Consider the following 7,471-nt stretch of genomic DNA (forward strand, 5'->3'; position numbering starts at 1 on the left):
ACTCAAAAACAAGTCTCGGGTCAATCCGATTTAGTATAAGAAAATTATGAGCGTTTAAAGTACAGAACTTTCTACAATCATTTCAGAAGCCATTTTTGGAAAATCATTCTTGTCATGGTCTTCTTAAAAATATTCTCATCCTTAATATCATCAATATCGTCGTAAAACATATCCATTGTTTTTGTCATAAAAGCTTACAATACCACAAACCTTTGTTTTGGAGAAATTCGAACATTTTTAGAAAACATTGACTGGTTATCGGAAAAGAGAATTATGCCTTGGAACCATAAACATCTAACTTTTGAAAAACAAGATATGGAAACAATTATGTACTCATAACATCGGGATCATGCCTTGAAAGAAAGGGACGAGCCTTAACATACCTGTGTCGCGCCTTACTAGCTACGCTTATTCGTCCAACTTGTTAGTCTACATTCAAGAAGATCGACACTATCGTTAGATTCATCGACATATACTTGTCTTAACCTTTCAAGTACATTCACTTATGGTCTGCCGAATTTCGGCAGCATCTCCCCTATAAATACACCATCCCCGAGAATCTAACTCGGCCAATTCAACAACAAACCCGAGAATGGAACTCGGCCACATTATCAACAATAACAATACCAACAATCGTGCCAACAACACCAACAATCAATTCAAAAATATTACAAACAATTCACATAATATTTCAAACAACCCCAAACGACCTACTACTTTACCCAAGACTTTCCAAATTCCACAAGAACATTTATAATCTATACTTCAACAATATCCTTCATTCTTATAATCGTAAGAAACCATATTAATATCACATTAACTTCTTCCATAACCCACAAACGATTTCCGTTTCACTTCAAATCATTAAATCTTCATTCAACATCATAGAATTCACTACAACAACAACTAAAATATCAAATAGAATCAATTCACCATAACTTGACAAACCACCTTCACATTCGGCCACCACAACTACAAACATATTTTCATGAAATTTTCATCCATTTCTACCCATTACAATAGCAACCAACATACTACATAAAATTAATCCATTCTTTCTACACACACCACACATGCACGGCCAACAACACACCCCACACGGCTCAACACCAACATGCAAGGTTTTTCATCCATTTTCACATACCACAACACACAAAACCATTCATAACATATAAAAGGAGATTGAATTCTTACCTTTTCCACTTATCTTCCTTCTTGGCTAGAATTTGTAGCTTGCAAGAATAAATGTTTTTCTTGCTCCAATAATTACTTTACTTTGCTAGGGACCTTCCAATTAGTAGAAAAATATTTTTGAACATTTGTTTCCTCCAAGGTTCTTGCTCCACACCCATGGCCGAATAGGCCCTTTATTTTCTTGCTCCTCTCCAATTTCTTGAATTGAAATGATGAATTATGTGTCTTGCCACATAAGCTCTCATAAATATATATATATATAGTTCCACCACTTCTATATATTTATACTTAGGTCCCTCAAATAAAACATATGGTCACATGTCCCCTTCTCCATTTCTCTAGAATTTTCTTCCTTTTTCTTGAAATTTTCTTAAATAGTCAAAGAAGACTAATTTTCTTATAATAACCAAATGTGGCCACTTGTCTTATTATATACACTTTGGTCCATATCCACATTAAATAAAATGTGGACATATACCTATATGTCACACGGCCAACATGGCCTCTTTCAAGAACCTTCTTGAATTTTGTGAAATTTCCATTTTGCCCCTAGACTTCCGCAATATTACCATGAGCCATTTTGTGAATTTTCCTTTTTACCCTTAACCTTTCTCAATATTTCCATACTAATAATATTCATAAATAATATTCATGACAACTTGTACATTAAAATAATTCTTGAAAATGGTCTTGTCCTTAATTTGTCACGAATATCTCGAAATATTCGAATGTATAAAATACGGGATATAACATTATAAGTGGGAAATTATATTTATACTAGGAAAAAAAGTTGTCCCGATCATGTTATACGGACACTTATACAGTCTGTATAAGTGACCGTACTTCACCATCAGGGATTTTCCCTTCCTGTTGAGGTTATATGGACCGTATAAAGTTATACGGACCATATAAGTGGTCGTATCATTCCATTTTTCCGAAGTTAATCTCGTCATTTCGTTTAATCTCCAATCTTTATGGAACCTTCTTAGTACTTGTTTAACACTTCAGTAACAATATAAGGAGCGTTATAACTCTTCCTCAAGACATTATTAAATCAACATTAGCTCGGTACTTTGCAAAATCCTTCCAAAACACGACTTATACCTTTCCTTCCTCAGCGAACTTTCTTCTCTTACCTCGAATTTCTTTGGAATCTTAATTAGAATCGCCAAGTAACCTTTCTTACTTGTAGGAACATCGTATACATCTCACTCTGAGTTAGTCTATCTACCGCGTAATGACATGAAATTTTTCGAGGCGTAACAATTATGGAAGAAAGTAGAGTATGAAGTTCAAATATGGAAATAGTGAAATTCTTGAATGGTAACTTGACTTGAGTCATAGTTCTTGACATACCATGAGTGTAAACTTGTTGTGAATAATGCAAATGATGTTAAAGGAGTATTATATGAGAATATATATGGTATTATGTCATAGTTGTGGTTATGGATGACATTGGAAGGGCATTGTGAGGATTGAATAATGTTGAACTTGATGAAGTTTATCGATTATAATATATGGGTGTTATTATTGACATTTGGGAGTTGTTCATTATATAGGGAAGGTTGTTGAAACAAAGGAAACGCTCCAATTTTCGTTAGCCCTTAGTTGTTTTAGTTGAGGCCTAAGTATGTTCCCGGTTATTTAATCTTCGTATGAATTCTCTTGAATGTAGAATCGTCAGCTTGGAAGGAGAACGTTAGTTGTTAAGGAGACGTGAAGGTGTAAGGCTAGTCCCTTCTTTTCTAAGGCATGATTCTTATAACATGAATTCCTCTATCTTTTCATGACCTCCTTACATTCCGAAAGTTACAAGTCTATGATCATTAAGAACTTCCCATAAGATATGGGCAAGAGATGTGTTAGGATAATGTCAATAATAATGATAATTCTATGTCCCGAGATTCTAAAGCTTATGAAAAGAAGCTATTATGAGATTAATGATCTTGATGTATGATTTCTTTGGTTGTTATTCATCATCGATAGTTTCACCTCATAATGCTATTTCCTTCGAGGTGAGACATGAGGATTATGACTGTTCCATAAGATAATCGGAGGTTACCGACCTTACGTCACTCCGATAGAGTTATGACTTTTACTTGAGCTCTTATGCATGCTTCATGTTAAGTATATGATGATTATTACACCGTGCCTATTTGGCCAGACATGACACCACTAGTGGGCGGCGTGAGATGATTACCCCAGATGCGGGCTAATGATGTTATTGATTCAGAACGTTTATGTACGTATGTGTGATATTCTTTAAAGGTACAACTAAGCATGCATAATTCTGCCTCAAGAGGCAAGTAGTTACAGTTACGCTTTCTTCTCATGCTTTCTATACTTCTTTATTATGTGATCGTACATCCCTTACATACTCAGTACATTGTTCGTACTGACGACTTTTTCTTTTATGGACGTTTTGTTCATGCCCACAGGTAGACAGGGAGACATCCCGGACACCTAATAGCCTTACTAGCAGCTGTACAGGAGCACTCCACTACTCCGGAGTTGCCGCTTATTGGTATATTCTTTCGTGTGCACATTTGGGGCATGGCAGGGTCCTGTCCCGTCCTTATGATCTCAGTATTCTGGTAGAGGTTCGTAGATACATATGTGTGGGTAGTAGGAGTTATGTGATCTTATTAGTGTATATATTCTGCACATCATTTTGTAGCCTTATGGGCCTATGCTTATATATGTTTTAGGAGATGTTTGGAGATTGTTCCATGATAAGTTTGTGTTGAAAATGATATATGCCCAGGTTGAGTATAATAGTCAGCTACGAGTACCCGTCATGGCCCTTAGTTGGGTCGTGACAAAAGTGGTATCAAGGCAGTTCCGTCCTAGGGTGTGTCTACGAGCCATGTCCAGTAGTGTCTTGTTTATGGGTGTGAAGCGCGCCACACCTATAAATAAGAGGCTGCAGGGCATTTACGAATGATGGCTGTCTTTCTTCTTCATAGATCGTGCGATAGAGCTATAATATAAGAATTCCCTTTTCCCCAATTTTGCGTTATGTTTTTAGCAAAGTTGATGAAAGGAAAAGCTACAGCAGCCCAAAAGGGCAAGATAGTGGTCAAAGAGAGGACTGAACGGGAGCCGCCTACGGATGTGGAGAAGGGTGAGCCCCAGAGTAAGGCCCTATTTCGGTTCTCTCATACTTCACCTACTCTAGAGGAGCAAAGGGGACTCTCAACCTTAGCTCCACCACCCCCAGTTCCTCTACCAGATAGCTCAAGCCAGGAGATGAGGTGGGTCATCCTTTTGTTGACCCAGTTAGTAGCCGCTCAAGCTCAGCGGCAGGATGTGGGCCATGGTAACAGGAGTTGGAGGAAGAGAGTTGGGTCTTCAGGGTTTGACCATGAGTTTAGAGGCGCTCCGAGGCAGCAATTTTCTAAGCACTCAGCTCGTTCAGCAGCTAGTGCGCCACCACAGTTTTCTGGACCCAGGGTTGATAGATCTGCTTGCTTGGGGCCAGTTCAGAGTTTTAGAGTTTCTAGTTCCCAAAACAGGGGTGATTCAAGCCAGACGATATTACCTGTACCACAATGTACTCAGTGTGGTAGACTACATTCCAGACCGTACCGCTTGGGTTTGGATGTTTGTTATGCCAACGCTCGGCCAGGCCATTTCAGGTGCGACTGTCCATCGCTACGTGGTAAAGATAAGGTTCAGCCTAGGGGATTAGTAGTTGGCTTTTCATCATCGATACGCCCTCCGAGGCAAAGACCGCAGGTATTAGCAAGTTGTGATAGGGACCGAGGAGGAATGCTGATGTGGCGTGGTTTTACGCCACAATCGATGCTTTTTGACTCTAAGTTTTACTTGTTTTTAAGCAAGACTATGTGATTTTACGTGGTTTTTAGTGTTTTTCAGGTAAAGGAACAGATTCGGCACAATCACAGTTGAAGTGCAGAACCAGGTCGTAGAGTGATGTTTACGGTCCGTATTCTACAATACGGGCCATATTCCATGGTCGTGTTTAAGGATAACAGAACCAGAAAGTCAAGCTGAGAAGATGGTGGTTTACGAGCTAGGTTTACGAACCGTATTTCAGTTTACGGTCCATATTCCATCACGTATTTAACCAGTTGAGCATCTGGCAGGAAGTCGAAGTATTAGATGTTGAATTACGACCATGCAGTTTACGGACCGTAAACTACTTTACGGTCCGTATTTCAAAAGGGCAAGTTGCAGACAACCGAGCAGCCAACTTGGGCGTAAACCAAATTTACGGTCCGTAAAGTGATTTACGGACCGTATTTCGCAATGACGGGACTAAAGTGCAAATCTGAAACTTCTGTAATTCCAAAACCTATAAATAGCCTTTGTAGGGTTTTTAATAGAGATCATTCATTATTTTTGTTGTCTCTTGACTTAGAATATTAATTCTCTCTAGTTTTTGAAGATTCAAACATCAATTCAAGTATTACGAATTCCTTTTTTATTCCAAAGTAAGCAATTATGAATTCTTCAATTTCTTATTTCTTGTTCTTTGTCATGAGCAACTAAATTACCTTACTAGGGTTGTGAACCCAATGATGGGTGTTTTGTGATTGGGTTTGTCATTGATATACAAATAATGGATTATTAGGGTTTAGTTATTCTTCATTCTTCATTCATAATTAATGGTTGCAAACATTGATTAACGCCATAAACCCTAAATTTATTTGGAAAAATAATTATGGTTGGTAAGAATAATTAACAAGAACTCAAAGCTTTAAACTTTGTTTAATAAATTCACTTAGGAATAAGAGGAATTTACTTGGCATTATTAATCGTTCTTCATAATTACTTTCTTATATTTGGGAAAATCATAGAAAGATATAATCTTTATTTATTGGGAAATAGTAGAGATTCACATAGAGATTAAGTGCATTCATATAATGATCCATTACATGTATATCAAGATCAATACCCATGATTATACACTCTATCTAACGGGGACACAACCTTAGTTTCTTTTACCATAAATATTCACCAAAGCAATAATTTAGCAACTAGTCATAGAAAAATCAACTTTTACACAAATTATCGGATTAAGACATTAGACCTAGAACTTAGCATCTACGACTTTAGTACCCGTTTCACACCATATTCCCCGTGGGATTCGACCCCAACCTTGTTGGGTTACTATATTTGACAACGTCCGCGTTATACCATTTATAGGTATAATTTGAGCGTATCAAATTTTGGCGCCGCTGCCGGGGAGTATGGTTTTGAAATTACTAAATAGTGTTTATTTGAGTAAAGTCTTTTGCTTATTCCATCACACCTTGTTTGCTACTTTATGTAAACCAGGTGGATATGAATCAAAATCAGCAAAATCAGCGTACGGGAAATCAGGTGAATCGGTTGAACAATCAAACGGATGAATCTGATGAAGAGAATATTTTTGCTGAACTGGTTCAAGAGGAGGACTATGCATCTGCCATTGTTCAACCTCGAGTTGGAGCAGCTAGTGTGAAAATTGACTCATCTCTTTACCAGCTGCTGAAACTTGATGGGCACTTTCGGAACTCTACCGAGAATGACCCTCAACGTCATTTGCAGAATTTTGTGGATGTGTGTGCTAATCACGTCCAGAACAATGTTCCACAAGATGTTATTCGGTTGAGGCTATTCAAGTATTCCTTAGATGGAGAGGCAAGAACGTGGTTCGAGAAGCTGCCCCGAAATTCAATTACTTCATGGGCAGAGATGGTTACTGTTTTTCTTAAAAAATGGTATCCTCCTAGTAAGAAGGCTGAGATTCGAGACAAGATATATGAATTCAAGCAGCGACCGGGGGAACAACTATATGAAGCCTGGGAGAGGTTCAAAGAATATCTGCAGAAGATCCCAAATCATGGTTTTCCGGAAAATATATTGATGGAGAAGTTCTACCGAGGGTTAGATCCAGTGACACAGTCAGTAGCTAACAATGCAACTAATGGGTGTTTTATGAACAAGACCTTCCGACGAGTGACCATAATACTTAACAAGCTGACAACTCATAATCAGGTTTGGCACTCGAACAATGCTGATGTGGTACCGTATGGTAGTGCTATTCTCCAGAATATAGTGAAGGAGAATCAGGATACCCAGCAAACATTGGCAGAACTTGCAACAAATATTTCCTTGCTGACGAAGAAGTTTGATGAGTCTCAAATCAAGAAGGTAAATGTTTGTGAGGAAGATGCAGTTTTACCAAAAGGGATGTACCATGCTCAAGATGGTCCATTCCTGGATGGGCCACCTATGCAGGTTGAAGATGCTAACTATGTTAATAACT

General features: G+C 38.1%; 1 non-coding gene across 1 annotated transcript; it reads right to left on the reverse strand.

Annotated features, from left to right (window-relative positions):
• Nucleotides 1-6,946: 6,946 nt before the first annotated feature.
• LOC132616357 (small nucleolar RNA R71) lies at nucleotides 6,947-7,052 on the reverse strand. Its single transcript, XR_009573144.1, has one exon. It is a non-coding gene; the product is annotated as a small nucleolar RNA R71 (small nucleolar RNA).
• Nucleotides 7,053-7,471: the final 419 nt, after the last annotated feature.

The sequence above is a fragment of the Lycium barbarum genome, chromosome 10, assembly GCF_019175385.1.
Source record: "Lycium barbarum isolate Lr01 chromosome 10, ASM1917538v2, whole genome shotgun sequence".
Classification (NCBI taxonomy): Eukaryota; Viridiplantae; Streptophyta; class Magnoliopsida; order Solanales; family Solanaceae; genus Lycium; species Lycium barbarum.